Genomic DNA, 23,845 nt, shown 5'->3' on the forward strand with positions numbered 1-23,845 from the left:
TTTTTTTTTTTGATGGGAGACTAGTGAATAAATCTGGCTCACTGTTTTACAGTATTGTTTCAGTGGCACAAAATGACAGACCGATGCCACAGACTGGACTGGCACAGATGCACAGATTTGCCAATATTAATCTCCCCTTCTTTTTTTTTTTGATGGGAGACTAGTGAATAAATCTGGCCCACTGTTTTACAGTATTGTTTCAGTGGCACAAAATGACAGACCGATGCCACAGACTGGACTGGCACAGATGCACAGATTTGCCAATATTAATCTCCCCTTCTTTTTTTTTTTTGATGGGAGACTAGTGAATAAATCTGGCCCACTGTTTTACAGTATTGTTTCTGTGGCACAAAATGACAGACCGGTACCACAGACTGGACTGGCACAGATGCACAGATTTGCCAATATTAATCTCCCCTTTTTGTTTTTATATGGAAGACTAGTGAATAAATCTCGCCCACTGTTTTACAGTATTGTTTCTGTGGCACAAAATGACTGACAGATACAACAGACTGGACTGGCACAGATGCACAGATTTGCCAATATTAATCTCCCCTTTTTGTTTTTATATGGAAGACTAGTGAATAAATCTCGCCCACTGTTTTACAGTATTGTTTCTGTGGCAGAAAATGACTGACAGATACAACAGACTGGACTGGCACAGTTGCACAGATTTGCCAATATTAATCTCCCCTTTTTGTTTTTATATGGAAGAATAGTGAATAAATCTGGCCCACTGTTTTACAGTATTGTTTCTGTGGCAGAAAATGACTGACAGATACAACAGACTGGACTGGCACAGATGCACTGATTGGCAATATAAATCCCCCTTTTTAGGTGTGGGACAGTGCAGAAAAATACAGGCCCACTGTTTCACACTACACAGTTTCAGGGGCAGAAAGTGGCTTGAAGATATATATATATATATATATATATATATATATATATATATATATATATATATATATAAAAAAGGGACTGTAATACAATTACTATCTCCCTACAGTAATCACTGAAAAGTATGGCAGGTAGCAATAAAAAGGACTGCTGTACACAAAAGTGTGGACAAAAAAACAAGATAGTTGTGCAGAAAGGAAGGAACAACAGGATTTGTGCTTTGAAAAAAGCAGTTGGTTTGCACAGCGGTGTACACACAGCAATGCAGCTATCAGGGAGCCTTATAAGGCAGCCTAATAAGCTACAGAGCTGATGCACAGAAATCTAGCCTCCACTGTCCCTGCAAGGAAAAGGTGGTGTTGGACAGTGGAAATCGCTACAGCACAAGCGGTTTGGGGGTTTATATTCCCTGCCTAACACTATCCCTGCTTCTGACAAAGCGGCAGCAACCTCTCCCTATGCTCAGATCAGCAGCAGTAAGATGGCGGTCGGCGTGCACGCCCCTTTATAGCCCCTGTGATGCTGCAGAAAGCAAGCCAATCACTGTAATGCCCTTCTCTAAGATGGTGGGGGCCGAGAACTATGTCATCACGCTGCCCACACTCTGCATCCTCCTTCATTGCCTGAGAAATGGCGCTGAACGCGTCATATAAAACGCGACTTTGGCGCGAAGGTCGCGTACCGCATGGCCGACCCCACACAGGGATCGGGTCAGGTTTCATGAAACCCGACTTTGCCAAAAGTCGGCGACTTATGAAAATGACCAATCCGTTTCGCTCAACCCTACCGGTAACCTCCATGAAGTCCGGCAGTTCCTCAGGTTGGTGGGCTACTACCGGAGGTTTATCAAAGACTTCACCAAGAAGACCGCGCCATTGCAAGACCTGTTGGTGGGCCAATCCAAGAAACCCAATGGTAAGAATACCCCATTTGATTGGAACGACGGACTGGAAGGATCGTTCACCTGCTTAAAATCGGTGCTGATGGGAGAAGAGGTACTAGCCTACCCTGAATATGACCAACCGTTTGTATTGTATATGGATGCCAGCAACGTGGGGCTGGGAGCTGTGCTGTCCCAGGTCCTGAAGGGCAAGGAAAGAGTAATCGCTTACGTCAGCAGGAAACTTCGCCCCACTGAAAGGAACCCTGACAACTACAGTTCCTTTAAGCTGGAGTTCCTCGCCATCGTTTGAGCCGTGACGGAGAGGTTCAAGCACTACCTGGCCCCAGCAAAATTCACCGTCTTCATGGATAATAATCCACTAACGCACTTGGACACAGCAAAACTCGGTGCATTGCTGCAGAGGTGGATGGCCCGGTTGTCCAATTATGACTTCACCATCAAGTACCGGGCGGGGCACAAGAATGCGAATGCCGATGCATTGTCCCGAATGCCTCACTTGCCCGAAACGAGGGAAGATCCAGAAGCATTTGAAGAGGTAGAGCTGCCCGCTTTCCATCGCCCCAAGGCAACCCAGTGTTCCCATCAGGTGGAGAACAGGCGCAGGAATAAACAGGGCGCCCCGTTGAATCCCCTGCCCCATCACGGGTGGACAGAGAACCAGGATGGTGACCCTGCGGTCCGTCGGGTAAAAGAGCTCCTGACGCAGGCAGGTTTGCATCCTGGCCTGGATGATCCACCAGAGGCATTACAGTTGTGGAAGGAGAGGGGCAAACTGTTTATTCACGATAGCAAGCTGTGCCGGAGGAGCATCGACCCACGCACTCATGAATTGGTATGGCAGATCGTGGTCCCAAGACAAGATGTGCTAATGGTCCTGGGAGCGTACCACGATAGGGCAGGACACTTCGGATGGAGGAAGCTGGAGAGGCTACTCCGTGGGAGGTTCTACTGGATTGGCATGAAGAAAGCCATCGAGAAGTGGTGTCAAGAGTGTGGCCCCTGTAGCCTACGCCGGAAGGATCGAGACAGCCAACGGGCTCCCTTGCAGCCCATCAACACCAAATGGCCGCTCGAGTTGGTCTCGCTGGATCACGTAATGCTAACACCTAGCCGGTCAGGTTATATCTACGCTCTCATCATTGTGGACCACTACTCCAGATTCCTGGTAGTCGTGCCGGTCAAAGATCTAACGGCTAGGACGGCTGCCAAAACCTTCCAGCAGTACTTCTGTAGACCCCATGGGTACCCGGAGAATGTGCTGACTGATCAGGGAACAGTATTTGAAGCAGAGGTGTTCCAGGAGTTCTGCAATTTGTACGGGTGTAAGAAGATCAGAACCACACCGTACCATCCACAAACCAACAGGATGTGTGAGAAGATGAATCAAGTGGTGATCAACTTACTGAAGACCTTACCTGTAGAGGAGCGGAACTTGTGGCCCACAAAGTTACCAGACTTGGTAGATATGTGCAACCACATCCTGGTGAATTCCACCAACTGCACCCCATCGTACCTGATGCGAGGAAGGTCTAGCAAGTTACCCGTCGATCTGGACATGGGGGTCCTGACCCCCGAAGATATATAGCCAGATGCGGATTGGGATACCAAGAGGCAGCAAAGGTACCGCAAAGTACAGGAATGTGTAGAAAGAAGTCTCGCCCAAGCCAGACAAAAACAAGAAAGGGAGTACAACCAGCATGCTCCCGCGACTCCCTTGTCATCCGGTGAGCAGGTACTCAAAGGGAAGAGAATACTACACAAGCTTGATGACCAATGGGAAGCGGAACCGTATACCATTCTGCCCTCCGATTTCGACAATACGAAGGTCTGTCTCATCAGCAAAAATGGAGGGGAAACCTCAATGGCAATATCCAGAGACCACCTTAAAGTATGCCCTGATAAGCTGAGAGTTGGGGAAACAGACCCCGGGACTTCTCCGCCCGTGGAAGAGGAGAAGATGATACACACTGTTCTTGGCGATTTTCTCCAGTCTTGGACTCAAATAAATCAGGCCATTGTGGTACCTGTCTTAACGTTTCGTCAACTGAAACTGCCAGAACTAAATGTGGTGCCAGGTCATCCGGGCCCGCAAGCACAGCCGACCCCACCAGAAGATGCGATGCCAACAGTCGAACCAGCAAGCCCTCCCTCTGCTATCGGTGAATCTTGCATGCCCACCATTAGTAGTGGCAGCTCTGAGAACTCCAGCATGCCAGTGCTGCCCAGACTCACTACAAGTGTAGCTAGAAGACAGTGCACTACACCAGCGATAGCAAGCGTAGCGGGCCCTGTCAGGCCAATAGCAATTCCTGCGCTGCGGAGGTCTACACGTAGCACCAAGAATCAGACTCCACTTTGCTATAAAACTTGGAGATATTAACGATAGTTGCTATTTGGTTGAAAATGTTTGTGTAAATATCTTTGTTACAGGTTTAAAAATGGACAATGGTGTGATGGACAGTGAATCGCTCCAAAACTTTCACAGGGACCCCCTTTGTTTACCTGGGGTCCTTGCTGTTCCATGGTTTCACCTACTGAACTGGGAGTCATGAACTGTGCATGACCAACCTTTTGCAACGTTCAAGCGTCCTCACTTTCCACAACGGGAAGCACTGTTATATTTACTTGTTCATAGTATTTAAAAATGTTGTGTCTTTTCTATTAACATGTATTGTTATTCTTCTTTTCCCAGTCCGGAAGTACTGGATTTAACCGGGGGGAAGCGCCCCAGAGTCCTGGTCATTGCAGTAATGTCGCTCTGCCACTAAGGGGAGCGATGTTACATCTGATGGCACTAAAGGAGTTCACCTGACCAGGTATCACAGCCACACACTACACTTCACACTCCGGCCACCAGGGGGGGGTGGTTCTATCTATTAGGCCACTTCTCACACTTTGGTAAAACTGGGGGATGGACAGGAAGTTAGGCAGAAAGCAGCCCGGGAGAGTTCGGGAGAGGACCTGTCAGAAATGGGATCCTGGCAGGTACCTAGCAGAAAGGATAGATTGTTACGGAGCCACGCCTGCACTACCTTGCAGCGACATCTTAACGAAGGACATGAAGCGAAGTATGTTGTGGAGAAGTGAGAAGCGGGATCATAGTACGAAGGAGATAGAACCAGAAGGAGTTGTGCCCCTAAGACCGCGGCAACATCCTTCTGAGGAGCGTAGCCGGTGGCTGGAGCATCGGGGAAGTAACAGACTCTACGCATTACTTCAAACAGCGGCAGGACAGTTAATTATACATTGGCTGTCTGACCTAAATCACCTAAACGGACATAGGAGGCAATCGTGGGAGAGGGGCGTCTCTAGGGTCCCAGAATAACTCCAGGCCTACCTGTCATACGGGTGCGTCCTAGCCATATTATCTGGGGGATGGAGAGAGAATGAACAGATACGACAGTTGTGAGGACTATCCCGTGGTGCTTAGCAGGGAAGGACTACAATACACAGGCGCTAGAAGGTAGGCACTGATTTCCACCTGCAAAGGGAAATCTGGATGTGCCTTCGGACCGGCCGGTCTCAGCCAGCCCTGTTAGCAGTGCTTTGGATGGCAGACCCCGAAGCCTTCAGTAAAAAGGTAAAGAGACTGCAACCCTGCGTCCTCGTTATTCCTCGCGTCTTGCACCATGCACCATCACCTTTCATTGGACGCCCCTTAGCAGGGTCACGGACCGGGTCTAGCCACCGTGACAACCCCGGACCGAGTACCCCCTGGCCCTGCGTCTGGGGGCGCTCCACCTTCACTCCCTGTGTTCATTCCTGTGCCCTCTGATGGCTGCGCAGTGACACTATAGGTATCATTACAGATCCATTGTGTAGAAGTCATACCTAACATGTTTAGCCATGAAAAACATAATTTCTCAAATTGAGCCATTCCATTCCTTTTAAGATGTATTTCCTTTTCAAGTTATATCAGAGAATTTTCTTTTTCTATGAATTCCATGCAAGATGAAGGGCTTTCTGAAATCCAATATCAAGCAATACATTTTTAGCTACATATGATAAACATGTAATGGCCATCTTCACCATATCCTCAACATATGGAAAATCTCTGCTCCCTCCCAAGAGCAACAAGAGCAACAAAAATCAAATCTAATACCTGCTTTAATCAGAACATTTGGTGCCTGGTTCCTTCTAATTATCATATATTATCCTCAGTAAGATTTTCACTTTCTGCCTCCCATTTTTGTTTAACTATTAATGGCAATTTAAAGAGGGAAATATACAGTAAATCATTATATATGCTGGATTTGCATACTTTTAAATCTGCATTGAACACCATATTCATGTCTAATTTGAAAAGATTGAAAAAAATTATTTGAGAGAGAAAATTCTTACTGTAAGTTTTTAACTGTTTTAAATATTCCATTACTGTAAGTTTAAAACTAGTAAAGGCGATAGGTTTTTCAAAACTTTTATTGATGACTACACAATAATATATTCTACAAGAGCAATGGAGTTGTAGTCCAGAAAAGTATTTTTTTAAAAAAAAGAGTTTATTTAACCCCTTCATGACCCAGCCTATTTTGACCTTAAAGACCTTGCCGTTTTTTGCAATTCTGACCAGTGTCCCTTTATGAGGTAATAACTCAGGAACGCTTCAACGGATCCTAGCGGTTCTGAGATTGTTTTTTCGTGACATATTGAGCTTCATGTTAGTGGTAAATTTAGGTCAATAAATTCTGCGTTTATTTGTGATAAAAACGGAAATTTGGCGAAAATTTTGAAAATTTCGCAATTTTCACATTTTGAATTTTTATTCTGTTAAACCAGAGAGTTATGTGACACAAAATAGTTAATAAATAACATTTCCCACATGTTTACTTTACAACAGCACAATTTTGGAAACAAAATTTTTTTTTGCTAGGAAGTTATAAGGGTTAAAATTTGACCAGCGATTTCTCATTTTTACAACGAAATTTACAAAACCATTTTTTTTAGGGACCACCTCACATTTGAAGTCAGTTTGAGGGGTCTATATGGCTGAAAATACCCAAAAGTGACACCATTCTAAAAACTGCACCCCTCAAGGTACTCAAAACCACATTCAAGAAGTTTATTAACCCTTCAGGTGCTTCACAGCAGCAGAAGCAACATGGAAGGAAAAAATGAACATTTAACTTTTTAGTCACAAAAATTATCTTTTAGCAACAATTTTTTATTTTCCCAATGGTAAAAGGAGAAACTGAACCACGAAAGTTGTTGTCTAATTTGTCCTGAGTACGCTGATACCTCATATGTGGGGGAAACCACTGTTTGGGCGCACGGCAGGGCTTGGAAGGGAAGGAGCGCCATTTGACTTTTTGAATCAAAAATTGGCTCCACTCTTTAGCGGACACCATGTCACGTTTGGAGGAACTTATCTAGATGCATATTGAGCACTTTAAACCCCCAGGTGCTTCACAGAAGTTTATAACGCAGAGCCGTGAAAATAAAAAATAATTTTTCTTTCCTCAAAAATGATATTTTAGCCTGGAATTTCCTATTTTGCCAAGGGTAATAGGAGAAATTGGACCCCAAATGTTGTTGTCCAGTTTGTCCTGAGTACGCTGATACCCCATATGTGGGGGTAAACCACTGTTTGGGCGCACGGCAGGGTTCGGAAGGGAAGGCACGCCATTTGGCTTTTTAAATGGAAAATTAGCTCCAATCATTAGCGGACACCATGTCACGTTTGGAGAGCCCCTGTGTGCCTAAACATTGGAGATCCCCCAGAAATGACCCCATTTTGGAAACTAGTCCACCAAAGGAACTAATCTAGATGTGTGGTGAGGACTTTGAACCCCCAAGTGCTTCACAGAAGTTTATAATGCAGAGCCGTGAAAACAATAAATACGTTTTCTTTCCTCAAAAATAATTATTACAACGAAATTTACAAAACCATTTTTTTTAGGGACCACCTCACATTTGAAGTCAGTTTGAGGGGTCTATATGGCTGAAAATACCCAAAAGTGACACCATTCTAAAAACTGCACCCCTCAAGGTACTCAAAACCACATTCAAGAAGTTTATTAACCCTTCAGGTGCTTCACAGCAGCAGAAGCAACATGGAAGGAAAAAATGAACATTTAACTTTTTAGTCACAAAAATTATATTTTAGCAACAATTTTTTATTTTCCCAATGGTAAAAGGAGAAACTGAACCACGAAAGTTGTTGTCTAATTTGTCCTGAGTACGCTGATACCTCATATGTGGGGGTAAACCACTGTTTGGGCGCACGGCAGGGCTCGGAAGGGAAGGCACGCCATTTGGCTTTTTAAATGGAAAATTAGCTCCAATCATTAGCGGACACCATGTCACGTTTGGAGAGCCCCTGTGTGCCTAAACATTGGAGATCCCCCAGAAATGACCCCATTTTGGAAACTAGTCCACCAAAGGAACTAATCTAGATGTGTGGTGAGGACTTTGAACCCCCAAGTGCTTCACAGAAGTTTATAATGCAGAGCCGTGAAAATAATAAATACGTTTTCTTTCCTCAAAAATAATTATTTAGCCCAGAATTTTTTAATTTTCGCAAGGGTAACAGGAGAAATTTGACCCCAATATTTGTTGTCCAGTTTCTCCTGAGTACAGTGATACCCCATATGTGGGGGTAAACTACTGTTTGGGCACATGCCGGGGCTCGGAATTGAAGTAGTGACGTTTTGAAATGCAGACTTTGATGGAATGGTCTGCGGGCGTCACGTTGCGTTTGCAGAGCCCCTGATGTGGCTAAACAGTAGAAACCCCCCACAAGTGACCCCATTTTGGAAACTAGACCCCGAAAGGAACTTATCTAGATGTGTGGTGAGCACTTTGAACCCCCAAGTGCTTCATAGAAGTTTATAATGCAGAGCCGTGAAAATAATAAATACGTTTTCTTTCCTCAAAAATAATTATTTAGCCCAGAATTTTTTATTTTCCCAAGGGTTACAGGAGAAATTGGACCCCAAAAGTTGTTGTTCAGTTTCTCCTGAGAACGCTGATACCCCATGTGTGGAGGTAAACCACTGTTTGGGCACACGTCGGGGCTCAGAAGGGAAGTAGTAACTTTTGAAATGCAGACTTTGATGGAATGGTCTGCGGGCGTCACGTTGCGTTTGCAGAGCCCCTGGTGTGCCTAAACAGTAGAAACCCCCCACTAGTGACCCCATTTTAGAAACTAGACCCCCCAAGGAACTTATCTAGATGTGTGGTGGGCACTTTGAACCCCCAAGTGCTTCACAGACGTTTACAACGCAGAGCCGTGAAAATAAAAAATCATTTTTCTTTCCTCAAAAATGATGTTTTAGCAAGCATTTTTTTATTTTCACAAGGGTAACAGGAGAAATTGGACCCCAGTAATTGTTGCGCAGTTTGTCCTGAGTACACTGGTACCCCATATGTGGGGGTAAACCACTGTTTGGGCACACGTCAGGGCTCGGAAGGGAGGGAGCACCATTTGACTTTTTGAATACGAGATTGGCTGGAATCAATGGTGGCGCCATGTTGCGTTTGGAGACCCCTGATGTGCCTAAACAGTGGTAACCCCTCAATTCTACCTCCAACCCTAACCCCAACACACCCCTAACCCTAATCCCAACTGTAGCCATAACCCTAACCACAAACCTAACCCCAACACACCCCTAACCCTAACCACAACCCTAATTCCAACCCTAACCCTAAGGCTATGTGCCCACGTTGCGGATTCGTGTGAGATTTTTCAGCATCATTTTTGAAAAATCCGCGGGTAAAAGGCACTGCGTTTTACCTGCGGATTTTCCGCAGATTTCCAGTGTTTTTTGTGCGGATTTCACCTGCGGCTTCCTATTGAGGAACAGGTGTAAAACGCTGCGGAATCCGCACAAAGAATTGACATGCTGCGGAAAATACAACGCAGCGTTTCCGCGAGGTATTTTCTGCACCATGGACACAGCGGATTTGGTTTCCATATGTTTACATGGTACTGTAAACCTGACGGAACACTGCTGCGGATCCGCAGCCAGATCCGCACCGTGTGCACATAGCCTAATTCTAAAGGTATGTGCACACGCTGCGGAAAACGCTGCGGATCCGCAGCAGTTTCCCATGAGTTTACAGTTCAATGTAAAACATATGGGAAACAAAAATCGCTGTACACATGCTGCGGAAAAACTGCACGGAAACGCAGCGGTTTACATTCCGCAGCATGTCACTTCTTTGTGCGGATTCCGCAGCGGTTTTACAACTGCTCAAATAGAAAATCGCAGTTGTAAAACCGCAGTGAAATGCGCAGAAAAAACGCGGTAAATCAGCCATAAATCCGCAGTGGTTTAGCACTGCGGATTTATCAAATCCGCAGCGGAAAAATCCGCAGAGGACCAGAATACGTGTGCACATACCGAAACCCTAACCCTAACCCTACCCCTAACCCTAGCCCTAACCCTACCCCTAACCCTAGCCCTAACCCTACCCCTAACCCTACCCCTACCCCTAACCCTACCCCTAACCCTAGCCCTAACCCTACCCCTAACCCTACCCCTAACCCTACCCCTAACCCTACCCCTAGCCCTAACCCTAGCCCTAACCCTACCCCTAACCCTAGCCCTAACCCTACCCCTACCCCTAACCCTAGCCCTAACCCTAACCCTACCCCTTCCCCGTACCACTAACCCTACCCCTAACCCTACCCCTAACCCTAACCTTACCCCTAACCCTAAAACTATTCTAACATTAGTGGAAAAAAAAAATTCTTTATTTTTTTATTGTCCCTACCTATGGGGGTGACAAAGGGGGGGGGGGTCATTTATTATTTTTTTTATTTTGATCACTGAGATAGATTATATCTCAGTGATCAAAATGCACTTTGGAACGAATCTGCCAGCCGGCAGATTCGGCGGGCGCACTGCGCATGCGCCCGCCATTTTGGAAGATGGTGGCGCCCGGGGAGAAGACGGACGGACCCCGGCAGGATCGGTAAGTATGATGGGGTGGGGGGAGCACGGGGGGGATCGGAGCATGGGGGGGTGAATCGGAGCGCGGGAGGGGTGGAACGGAGCACGGGGGGTGGAACGGAGCACGGGGGGGTGTAACGGAGCACGGAGGGGGGTGGATCGGAGTGCAGGGGGGTGATTGGAGCACGGGGGGGTGATTGGAGCATGGGGGTGAGCGGACAAGAGCACGGGGGGAGCGGAGCACAGTACGGAGGGGAGCCGGAGCAGTGTACCGGACAGATCGGGGGGCTGGGGGGGTGATCGGTGGGGTGGGGTGGGGGCACATCAATGTTTCCAGCCATGGCCGATGATATTGCAGCATCGGCCATGGCTGGATTGTAATATAATAGGTGAAATATTACAAATCGCTCTGATTGGCAGTTTCACTTTCAACAGCCAATCAGAGCGATCGTAGCCACGGGGGGGTGAAGCCACCCCCCCTGGGCTAAACTACCACTCCCCCTGTCCCTGCAGATCGGGTGAAATGGGAGTTAACCCTTTCACCCGATCTGCAGGGACGCGATCTTTCCATGACGCCACATAGGCGTCATGGGTCGGATTGGCACCGACTTTCATGATGCCTACGTGGCGTCAAAGGTCGGGAAGGGGTTAAATAATCAGGCATAAAAAGATGACAAGACAATATATACGATACAAGCCAAGCAGATACAAAGGCTCAGGTGTGAGGACCAGAACACCTCACTAAATGTAAGCAGGATCAGGGAAAGACTGTTCTACCAAAGTAAACGCGTTGGAGTTACACTGGACCGCACATCACACAGGTACATTCATGGGTAAGCTGTTCCTCCACCTGACTATTTTCTATATTTCTGTTTGATGTTTAACCCCTTAATCCCATATGACGTACTATCCCGTTGAGGTCAACTTTTAACCCTTATAACTCCCTAACAAAAAAATTTTGTTTCCAAAATTGTGCTGATGTAAAGTAGACATGTTGGAAATGTTACTTATTAAGTATTTTGTGTGACATATCTCTGTGATTTAAAGGCCTAAAAATTCAAAGTTGGAAAATTGCGAAATTTTCAAAATTTTCGCCAAATTTCTCTTTTTTTTCATAAAAAAACGCAGGTAATATCAAATACATTTTACCACTATCATGAAGTACAATATGTCTCGAGAAAACAGTGTCAGAATCATCAGGATCCGTTGAAGCATTCCAGAGTTATAACCTCATTAAGGGACAGTGGTCAGAATTGTAAAAATTGGCCCAGTCATTAACGTGCAAACCACCCTTGGGCCTTAAGGGGTTAATTTGAATATTTCAGCCATGTAATGTGGCAGGGCTGTATATGATACCCTTTATGGTCTGCGACGTATGTGCTATTATTAAGATAAGAGGGTGCCAAGTGACTTTACATTGATATACTTGATATTGGCTGTGGTATTTCATTTGCACCATATATTTTATATTGTTACATTGGTAGAACAGTCTTTCCCTGATCCTGCTTACATTTAGTGATGTGGTCTGGTCCTCACACCTGAGCCTTTGTATCTGCTTGACTTGCATCGTATATATTGTCTTGTCATCTTTTTATGCCTAATTATTTATATAAACTCTTTTTTTTTTTTTTAAATACTTTTCTCGACTACAGCTCCTGCCGTGTATCACTAAGCTGCTGTGAGAGAGGTCACACGAGTTCATGATGAACTCCGGTGAACTTTCTCACACAGCAGTGGTGCCATAAGGGAGATCACTGGAGCTGATGTACTCCGTAGAACTCTCGCGGCAGCTCAGTGATATACTGAAAGGAAGTAATCGCTCCCACAGTGTATCGCCGGCTGTCTTTTAGTCACATTAGTGACTGCTCTCAAAGTCATCAGGATCGTCATGGGACATTATGGATTATCTTCTCTGCAGACAGGTGAGGAATTTTGTGGTTTATTATTTTATTTTTGTTGCAGGAGACATTGGTGTCATTGAGTTAGGCGTTCAGTAAGTATGGTTTAATTTAGATTCAATAAAGGAGTCTGTGTCATTATTTCAAATAAAAAACTTTATTCTGGGTGTCTGTCATTTTTTTATAATATCACTATGGGGTTAATAATGGGGGAGTCTTATAGTTTCCTCCCCATTATTAACCTGTGGGCTTGATGTCACCTGACAATACAAAGGTGACATCAACCTCCCCAACCATTACCCCACTTGCCACCACTACAGGGCAAGTGGGAAGAGCGAGGCTAAGCACCAGATTTGGTGCATCATACAGATGGGGCGGATGAGAGCAGATGTTTTTAGTCTGAAAGGAGGCAAAAATCCATAGACCCTTCCTAGGCTATTAATATCAACCTGCAGCTGTCTGCCTAGTCTTTGCTACTAAGATTTCATAGGGGGACCATATGTCACTAAGGTCCCACTGTAAACTAGAGAGTAAATGCTAAGCAAACAGCTGTGAGCTGATATTAATAGCCTTGGAATCTTTATGGCTATTAGCTCCTTCCCAAAATATTAACATCAGCCCTCAGCTGTCGGCTTTCCCTCTGCTGGTTGCAAAAATTGTGCGGGTGCCCGTGCAATGTTTTTTTTAAATTAACAGTGGCTGTTTGGTTACAGCCTATGTAGATTCATTCTGTTAACACTGCTACATTGGCTGGTTACAGTGTGTGCATGCATGTGCATACGCGTGTGTGTGTGTGTGTTTGCTTATCAGTTTGAGGGTGTCTGGCTGACATCTTTTCATTACTCAACCTAGCGCTTGTTGTTAATGACAGATGCTGACACCAAGCCCTAATCCTATTACCCATCAGAATGAAAAAGAAGGTGTTGAACAAAGAAATTAATTCACCAATCTTTTTTATCATCTTTATTTAGCTCAACAAAGCCTTCATTGCCGTACAAAAATGCATGCAAAGTCGTGGCAAAAAATGTGAAAAAACCACAGTAAAACATGTTTTTTTGCCACAGCGTTTTTGCTGCCAAGAGATGTCACTAAGGGTGCGTTGCCAGCTGCTCATACACTAGTGATTCTCAGCCTAGACTGTCACATCTTGTCTCTGTCCAAGTTGAAAACTAGCAATCCCCAGACATGGACTACGGTGTGGGACAAAACGACCGACAGGTGAGGGATATGGTTGTTTTTTTATCTTTATTTTATTACAGGAGAACGAGGGTTTCAGTGGAATTAGGTGTTAGGTGAGTATAACTGTTATTGTTATTTTTAAATAAAAAAGGAAAACTGTGTTTATTCTTATTTTTAATGAAAGACTTTATTCTGGCTTTGTCCTTATTTACCATGTAACTATAGGATTAGTAATGGAGAGGTGTGTTATAAACACCTCTCCATTACTAAACCATGGGCTTGATGTCACCTGACAATACAAAGGTGACATCAACCTCACAAATATGAACCCCACTTGTCACCACTACAGGGAAAGTAGAAAGAGCCGCACAAAGCACCAGAATTGGCGCAATAGATGCACCTTTTCTGGATGGCTGCAGGCTCCTATTTTTAGGCTGGGAGGCCTATATCAATGGCCCCTTACCAGCCTGAAAATACCAGCCCCCAGATATCTGCTTTATAACTTGATAACTAGCCTTGCTGAAGCTGACAGCTGAGAGTTGCAGCCCCCAGCTGTGAGTTTTGTCTGGCTGGTTATCAAAAAATATAGAGCAACAAATGCCGTTTTTTCAATTATTATTTATGTTTACAGCACAATGGGCCACTGTTGAATACCCCCATCAGCCGCTCTTGCTGTGACTGTTATTAGCGGCAGCAGGCATATGCCGCCTACTGTCATTGTTCCTTCTTGAATACAATTCTCATAATTCTCCCCTGCTCATGCTAATCACCGGCAGAGCAGGTGAGAATGATCTGAGTCATCTTCTGCATCTGGCGTCGAGGAACAGCTCTTACTGTAGAGCTGCTTTCCTGGAGACTGCCATATGTTACTAATGCAGCTCACGGGTGGCATACGGTTGCCAAACGTGTATTACACACACAGACACTGACATCTCTGGTACTGTTTTGATGTTAGCGCAAGCGCAGTGGGAAAATTTCTAATGCAGCTCATGCTAATGTCAGAAAGATGAAGTGAGTTCATTGGCTGTAAACACCTGGGACCTGTCTGACTGCACCACAAGCAGGATAACTTTCTCATGCTTGCAATGATGTCAGACAGGTCGTACGAGTTTACCGCTATAAACTTAGCAGCAGTAGCAGATGCAGTTCAGTATCTCGGCTGGCTGACAGGCTGTAAAGTTGCATTATGCAACCATGCAGCCTGCAATCTAGATATAACAGAGATAGACCCGTGTCGGGACAGATAGATTAGCAGCATATCTGTGGAAAGGTGAGGAATATTGTTGTTTTTTATTTTTAACTCTTTTGCAGATGACAAGGGTGTCAGTGAAATGGGCGAAGTCATAAGTATGGTTTAATTAAGATTTATTAAAGCAGTCTGTGTCATTCTTTCAATTAAAGGACTTTATTCTGGGTGTTTGTGTTTTCATACAATGTTACTATGGGGTTAGTAATGGGGGCGTCTTATTGATGCCTCTCCATTACTAACGTTGAGGCTTGATGTTACCAGAGCAAGAGAGAAGACCGAAGCTAAGTGCCAGAATTGGCACATCTTAGAGACGCACCTTTTCTGGGTTGGCTGAGAGCTGATGTTTTTAGCCTGTGGAGGTAAGTATCCATGGCCCCATCCTATTATATTAATATCAGCTTGCAGCTGTCTACATAGCTTTTGCTGGCTATTAATTATAGGGGGACCCTACATCATTTTTTGGGGGGTCCCCCATTTTAATAGCCAGTAAAGGCTAAGTACCGTATATACTCGAGTATAAGCTGACCCAAGTATAAGCCGAGACCCCTAATTTTGCCACAAAAAACTGGGAAAACTTAATGACTCGAGTATAAGCCTAGGGTGGAAAATGCAGCAGCTACCGGTAAATGTAAAAAATAAAATTACATACCAATGAAAGTAAAATGAATTGAGACATCAGTAGATTAAGTGTTTTTGAATATCCATATTGAATTAGGAGCCCCAAATAATGCTCCATACAGTTCATGATGGGCCCCATAAGATGCTCCATACAAAATACGCCCCATATAATGCTCCATACAGTTTCTGATGGGCCCCATACATAAGATGCTCCATATTAAAATATGCCCCTTATAATGCTGCACAAATGCTGATTATGGCCCCATAAGATGCTTCATAGACACATTTACCTCGTATAACGCTACAAAAATGCTGATTATGGCCCCATAAGATGCTCCATAGAGATATTTGCCCCATATAATGCTGCACATGGCCCCATAAGATGCTCCATAGAAATATTTGCCCCATATAATGCTGCACAAATGCTGTTTATGGCCCCATAAGATGCTCCATTAGACTATTATGCCCCATATGCTGTTGCTGCGATTAAAAAAAAAAGACATACTCACCTCTCGTCGCTCAGGCCCCCGGCACTTGCTATAGTTACCTGTCCACATTCCACCGCTGGGCGCCGCTGTGTCTTCCGCGTCCTCTGCACTGACTGTTCAGGCAGAGGGCGGCGCGCACACTAATTGCGTCATAGTGCCCTCTGACTTCACTGCAGAGGACGTGGAAGATGGAGCAGCGCCGACGGTGGAACGTGGACAGGTGAATATCGCGCACTGCCCCAGTCATACTCACCTGTTCCTGGCGCAGTCCCTGCACGTCCCTGGGTACTGACAGCTTCATCCTGTATTGAGCGGTCACATGGTACCGCTCATTACAGTGATAATTATGCGGCTGCACCCCTATGGGAGTGGAGTCGGGTCCATATTCATTACTGTACCATGTGACCTCTCAATACAGGAAGAAGCTGCCAGCGCCCGGAGAACCAGGGATGTGCAGGGACCGCGCCAGGAGCAGGTGAGTATGATTAGACAGCCCCCGCTCCCCCTCCCTTGCCGACCCCTCGGTATGACTCGAGTATAAGCCGAGAGGGGCAACTCGGTATGACTCGAGTATAAGCCGAGAGGGGCAATTTCAGCCTAAAAAATGGGCTGAAATTCTCGGGTTATACTTGAGTATATACGGTATATAGCTGTGAGCTGATATTAATAGCCTGGGAAGCTCCAGGGGTATTAACCCCTTCACAGACTATAAACATCAGCCTCCAGTCATCGGCTTTCACTTTGCTAGTTACGAAAATTATACAGGAGCCCACACCATTTTTTTCAGAAAAATAATCTTTTATTAATTAAATACATATACAGTAAGCTGCACACACACTGTACTAATTGTACTGGTCACAGACATCTGTATATCTACCTATTCTATATGTATTTACTGTATGTAATCCATATCATATATATAATTAAAAAATATGGCGTGGGGAGGGACCCCTCAATTTTTGGTAACTAGCCTTGCTGAAGCTGACAGCAGAGGGTTGCAGCCCCCAGCTATGAGTTTTGCCTGGCTGGTTATCAAAAAAGGGGGAAGTCCACATAGGCTCTTTTTTTAAAATTATTTATTTACAGCACAGGAGCGGCTAATGAATACTTCCATCATCCGCTCCTGCTCTCACTGTTAGGTCGGGATCACACATACGAGAAATACATCCGAGTCTCGCATGGTAATACCCGGCATTCCCGCCGTCTCTCTGGAGCGGAGCGTGAGGCTGCATGTATTGCTATGCGGTTGACGCTCCGCTCCTGAGTGACGGCGGCAATGCCGGGTATTACCATGCGAGACTCGGACGTATTTCTCGCATGTGTGATCCCGGCCTTATTAGCAGCAGCAGGTGTCGGATGATGGCAGCAGTAGCCCCATCAGCTGACACCAGTGACCGGAGGTAAACTTAATACCTCCGATTACAGCTGAGCGCTCATGCGATCTTTTGACAGCTTGGGAACTGCGGCTCTCTGACCTGCGAGGATGATTTCGCCGCCGATCAGAAGCCGTGTTTGCCGCACTGTCATGCATATCCATATTTCTTTTCATTGGATTGCTTCATGTGTGATTTCTTCAGCAAGCACCTTCATCATCGTGTTTTCACTCTGCTGTGTGCCGTGGACTCAGAGCTCATCCAATCCACCTGTAAGTAGACATATTTCTTAGTGCCATTCGATTTTTTTCTCTTTTACTATCATGCATATGACAGTGTGTCAAACACTATTGTTGGGCCTCCCATTTAAGTGAATGGGATTCGGGCCTGCTCTGCTGGACGACAGGTTGTATGGATGCATCATGCAGCCTGCCATCTAGAGGAGTTGAGAGTGATGTCACATCCGGCTGTCCTTGACTTTTTTTGCAGCACATATGCTGCAAGAAAAGTCAATCTGCATATTTGCAGCATTTTTTCACTAACAATTCAAGTTAATGAGTGAAAAACGCTGCAAAAACACTGAAAAATCGCTGAAAGAAGTGACATGCTCTATGTCAAAGAAACGCTGCAAAGCACAAAATTCTGATGACAAAAAAAACAATGTCTGTGCATGAGATTTCTGAAATCTCACAGGCTTTGCTGGTACTGTAAAAAGCAGCTGGAAATTAGCTTAAAAAAGGGCAGGAAAAAAAAACGCACCAAAAACGCCCAGTGTGAACTAGATCACACTGGGCGTTTTTGGTGCGGTTTTTTCCTGCCTTTTGTCCCACCTCCATGTATTAGTTGCACCCTGTCTAGTGTTAAGCATGTTTCTTGGAATACCAATTAGACAAACAATACACAGGGTTAATAGTTCCATGGGGCCGTGGCACCATCAGACCAGAGGTAATTGTTTTATACGTACCACTACTATGCCATCTCTTCATTAAACTGGGTGTGGCTTTTCTATATGGCTATTTTGTCCTCTTATGACATTAGGTATTAATTAGTCACAGGGTGTATTTATTTTCTGGCGGTATGGTTCATATTTTTTGGATATAACTTTCCTCTGGTCTGTGGTGCCTTGTTTCATCTGGTACCGTTCACATTTACTAATACTGTTTATGATTTTAATTGTTATTACTCAATAAAGTTTATACTTTTTTATTACTCTAGTTCTGTTGTGCGAAAGTTATTTATAGGTTTATATGTTTCTTGCAAGCAGACAACAGACGATTTGTGTAATTAAGTATATTGAAAAACTGCAGTTCTTCTTTGCCCATCTGAAAGGCCTCTGACATTCCAACTTAATATTCTAATTACTCCCGCCATCACAACCATAAATCACAATTCTCAACCATATTTCTTTATAATGTTTGACCGAGTTGCACATCCATCCTTTTTACACTTATACACACATGCATTAAGCTGGTTTCATATTTGCATGTCTGTGCGCAGTGTTTCATCCGCAGTAATCCGAATGCATCATGTGTACCTATCTTTAACCCCTTTCTGCCATTAGACGTACTATTCCGTCCATGTGGGGCGGGCCTTACTTCCCAAGGACGGAATAGTACGTCATAGGCGATCGGCCGCGCTCACGGGGGGAGCGTGGCCGATCGCGGCCGGGTGTCAGCTGCTTATCGCAGCTGACATCCGGCACTATGTGCCAGGAGCGGTCACGGACCGCCCCCAGCACATTAACCCCCGGCACACCGCGATCAAACATGATCGCGATGTGCCGGCGGTGCAGGGAAGCATCGCGCAGGGAGGGGACTCCCTGCGGGCTTCCCTGAGCCCCCCGCAGCAACGCGATGTGATCGCGTTGCTCCGGGGGTCTCCTACCTTCCTCCTGCAGCAAGTCCTGGATCCAAGGTGAGGAATATTGTTGTTTTTTATTTTTAACTCTTTTGCAGATGACAAGGGCGTCAGTGAAATGGGCGAAGTCATAAGTATGGTTTAATTAAGATTTATTAAAGCAGTTTGTGTCATTCCTTCAATTAAAGGACTTTATTCTGGGTGTTTGTGTTTTCATACAATGTTACTATGGGGTTAGTAATGGGGGCGTCTTATTGATGCCTCTCCATTACTAACGTTGAGGCTTGATGTTACCAGAGCAAGAGAGAAGACCGAAGCTAAGTGCCAGAATTGGCACATCTTAGAGACGCACCTTTTCTGGGTTGGCTGAGAGCTGATGTTTTTAGCCTGTGGAGGTAAGTATCCATGGCCCCATCCTATGCTATTAATATCAGCCCGCAGCTGTCTACATAGCTTTTGCTGGCTATTAATTATAGGGGGACCCTACATCATTTTTTGGGGGTCCCCCATTTTAATAGCCAGTAAAGGCTAAGTACCGTATATATATTTGAGTATAAGCTGACCCAAGTATAAGCCGAGACCCCTAATTTTGCCACAAAAAACTGGGAAAACTTAATGACTCGAGTATAAGCCTAGGGTGGAAAATGCAGCAGCTACCGTTAAATGTAAAAAATAAAATTAGATACCAATAAAAGTAAAATGAATTGAGACATCAGTAGGTTAAGTGTTTTTGAATATCCATATTGAATTAGGAGCCCCATATAATGCTCCATACAGTTCATGATGGGCCCCATAAGATGCTCCATACAAAATACGCCCCATATAATGCTCCATACAGTTTCTGATGGGCCCCATACATAAGATGCTCCATATTAAAATATGCCCCTTATAATGCTGCACAAATGCTGATTATGGCCCCATAAGATGCTCCATAGACACATTTACCTCGTATAATGCTACAAAAATGCTGATTATGGCCCCATAAAATGCTCCATAGAGATATTTGCCCCATATAATGCTGCACAAATGCTGATTATGGCCCCATAAGATGCTCCATAGAGATATTTGCCCCATATAATGCTGCACATGGCCCCATAAGATGCTCCATAGAAATATTTGCCCCATATAATGCTGCACAAATGCTGTTTATGGCCCCATAAGATGCTCCATTAGACTATTATGCCCCATATGCTGTCGCTGCGATTAAAAAAAAAATGACATACTCACCTCTCGTCGCTCAGGCCCCCGGCACTTGCTATAGTTACCTGTCCACATTCCACCGCTGGGCGCCGCAGTGTCTGTCCGCGTCCTCTGCACTGACTGTTCAGGCAGAGGGCGGCGCGCACACTAATTGCGTCATAGTGCCCTCTGACTTCACTGCAGAGGACGTGGAAGATGGAGCAACGCCGTCGGTGGAACGTGGACAGGTGAATATCGCGCACTGCCCCAGTCATACTCACCTGTTCCTGGCGCAGTCCCTGCACGTCCCTGGGTACTGACAGCTTCGTCCTGTATTGAGCGGTCACATGGTACCGCTCATTACAGTGATAATTATGCGGCTGCACCCCTAAGGGAGTGGAGTCGGGTCCATATTCATTACTGTAATGAACGGTACCATGTGACCTCTCAATACAGGAAGAAGCTGCCAGCGCCCGGAGAACCAGGGATGTGCAGGGACCGCGCCAGGAGCAGGTGAGTATGATTAGACAGCCCCCGCTCCCCCTCCCTTGCCGACCCCTCGGTATGACTCGAGTATAAGCCGAGATGGGCAACTCGGTATGACTCGAGTATAAGCCGAGAGGGGCAATTTCAGCCTAAAAAAATGGGCTGAAATTCTCGGGTTATACTTGAGTATATACGGTATATAGCTGTGAGCTGATATTAATAGCCTGGGAAGCTCCAGGGGCATTAACCCCTTCACAGACTATAAACATCAGCCTCCAGTCATCGGCTTTCACTTTGCTAGTTACAAAAATTATACAGGAGCCCACACCATTTTTTTCAGAAAAATAATCTTTTATTAATTAAATACATATACAGTAAGCTGCACACACACTGTACTAATTGTACTGGTCACAGACATCTGTATATCTACCTATTCTATATGTATTTACTGTATGTAATCCATATCATATATATAATTAAAAAATATGGCGTGGGGAGGGACCCCTCAATTTTTGGTAACTAGCCTTGCTGAAGCTGACAGCAGAGGGTTGCAGCCCCCAGCTATGAGTTTTGCCTGGCTGGTTATCAAAAAAGGGGGAAGTCCACATAGGCTCTTTTTTTTAAATTATTTATTTACAGCACAGGAGCGGCTAATGAATACTTCCATCATCCGCTCCTGCTCTCACTGTTAGGTCGGGATCACACATACGAGAAATACATCCGAGTCTCGCATGGTAATACCCGGCATTCCCGCCGTCTCTCTGGAGCGGAGCGTGAGGCTGCATGTATTGCTATGCGGTTGACGCTCCGCTCCTGAGTGACGGCGGCAATGCCGGGTATTACCATGCGAGACTCGGACGTATTTCTCGCATGTGTGATCCCGGCCTTATTAGCAGCAGCAGGTGTCGGATGATGGCAGCAGTAGCCCCATCAGCTGACACCAGTGACCGGAGGTAAACTTAATACCTCCGATTACAGCTGAGCGCTCATGCGATCTTTTGACAGCTTGGAAACTGCGGCTCTCTGACCTGCGAGGATGATTTCGCCGCCGATCAGAAGCCGTGTTTGCCGCACTGTCATGCATATCCATATTTCTTTTCATTGGATTGCTTCATGTGTGATTTCTTCAGCAAGCACCTTCATCATCGTGTTTTCACTCTGCTGTGTGCCGTGGACTCAGAGCTCATCCAATCCACCTGTAAGTAGACATATTTCTTAGTGCCATTCGATTTTTTTCTCTTTTACTATCATGCATATGACAGTGTGTCAAACACTATTGTTGGGCCTCCCATTTAAGTGAATGGGATTCGGGCCTGCTCTGCTGGACGACAGGTTGTATGGATGCATCATGCAGCCTGCCATCTAGAGGAGTTGAGAGTGATGTCACATCCGGCTGTCCTTGACTTTTTTTGCAGCACATATGCTGCAAGAAAAGTCAATCTGCATATTTGCAGCATTTTTTCACTAACAATTCAAGTTAATGAGTGAAAAACGCTGCAAAAACACTGAAAAATCGCTGAAAGAAGTGACATGCTCTATGTCAAAGAAACGCTGCAAAGCACAAAATTCTGATGACAAAAAAAACAATGTCTGTGCATGAGATTTCTGAAATCTCACAGGCTTTGCTGGTACTGTAAAAAGCAGCTGGAAATTAGCTTAAAAAAGGGCAGGAAAAAAAAACGCACCAAAAACGCCCAGTGTGAACTAGATCACACTGGGCGTTTTTGGTGCGGTTTTTTCCTGCCTTTTGTCCCACCTCCATGTATTAGTTGCACCCTGTCTAGTGTTAAGCATGTTTCTTGGAATACCAATTAGACAAACAATACACAGGGTTAATAGTTCCATGGGGCCGTGGCACCATCAGACCAGAGGTAATTGTTTTATACGTACCACTACTATGCCATCTCTTCATTAAACTGGGTGTGGCTTTTCTATATGGCTATTTTGTCCTCTTATGACATTAGGTATTAATTAGTCACAGGGTGTATTTATTTTCTGGCGGTATGGTTCATATTTTTTGGATATAACTTTCCTCTGGTCTGTGGTGCCTTGTTTCATCTGGTACCGTTCACATTTACTAATACTGTTTATGATTTTAATTGTTATTACTCAATAAAGTTTATACTTTTTTATTACTCTAGTTCTGTTGTGCGAAAGTTATTTATAGGTTTATATGTTTCTTGCAAGCAGACAACAGACGATTTGTGTAATTAAGTATATTGAAAAACTGCAGTTCTTCTTTGCCCATCTGAAAGGCCTCTGACATTCCAACTTAATATTCTAATTACTCCCGCCATCACAACCATAAATCACAATTCTCAACCATATTTCTTTATAATGTTTGACCGAGTTGCACATCCATCCTTTTTACACTTATACACACATGCATTAAGCTGGTTTCATATTTGCATGTCTGTGCGCAGTGTTTCATCCGCAGTAATCCGAATGCATCATGTGTACCTATCTTTAACCCCTTTCTGCCATTAGACGTACTATTCCGTCCATGTGGGGCGGGCCTTACTTCCCAAGGACGGAATAGTACGTCATAGGCGATCGGCCGCGCTCACGGGGGGAGCGCGGCCGATCGCGGCCGGGTGTCAGCTGCTTATCGCAGCTGACATCCGGCACTATGTGCCAGGAGCGGTCACGGACCGCCCCCAGCACATTAACCCCCGGCACACCGCGATCAAACATGATCGCGATGTGCCGGCGGTGCAGGGAAGCATCGCGCAGGGAGGGGACTCCCTGCGGGCTTCCCTGAGCCCCCCGCAGCAACGCGATGTGATCGCGTTGCTCCGGGGGTCTCCTACCTTCCTCCTGCAG

The sequence above is a fragment of the Ranitomeya imitator genome, chromosome 4 (assembly GCF_032444005.1).
Source record: "Ranitomeya imitator isolate aRanImi1 chromosome 4, aRanImi1.pri, whole genome shotgun sequence".
NCBI classification, from domain to species: Eukaryota; Metazoa; Chordata; class Amphibia; order Anura; family Dendrobatidae; genus Ranitomeya; species Ranitomeya imitator.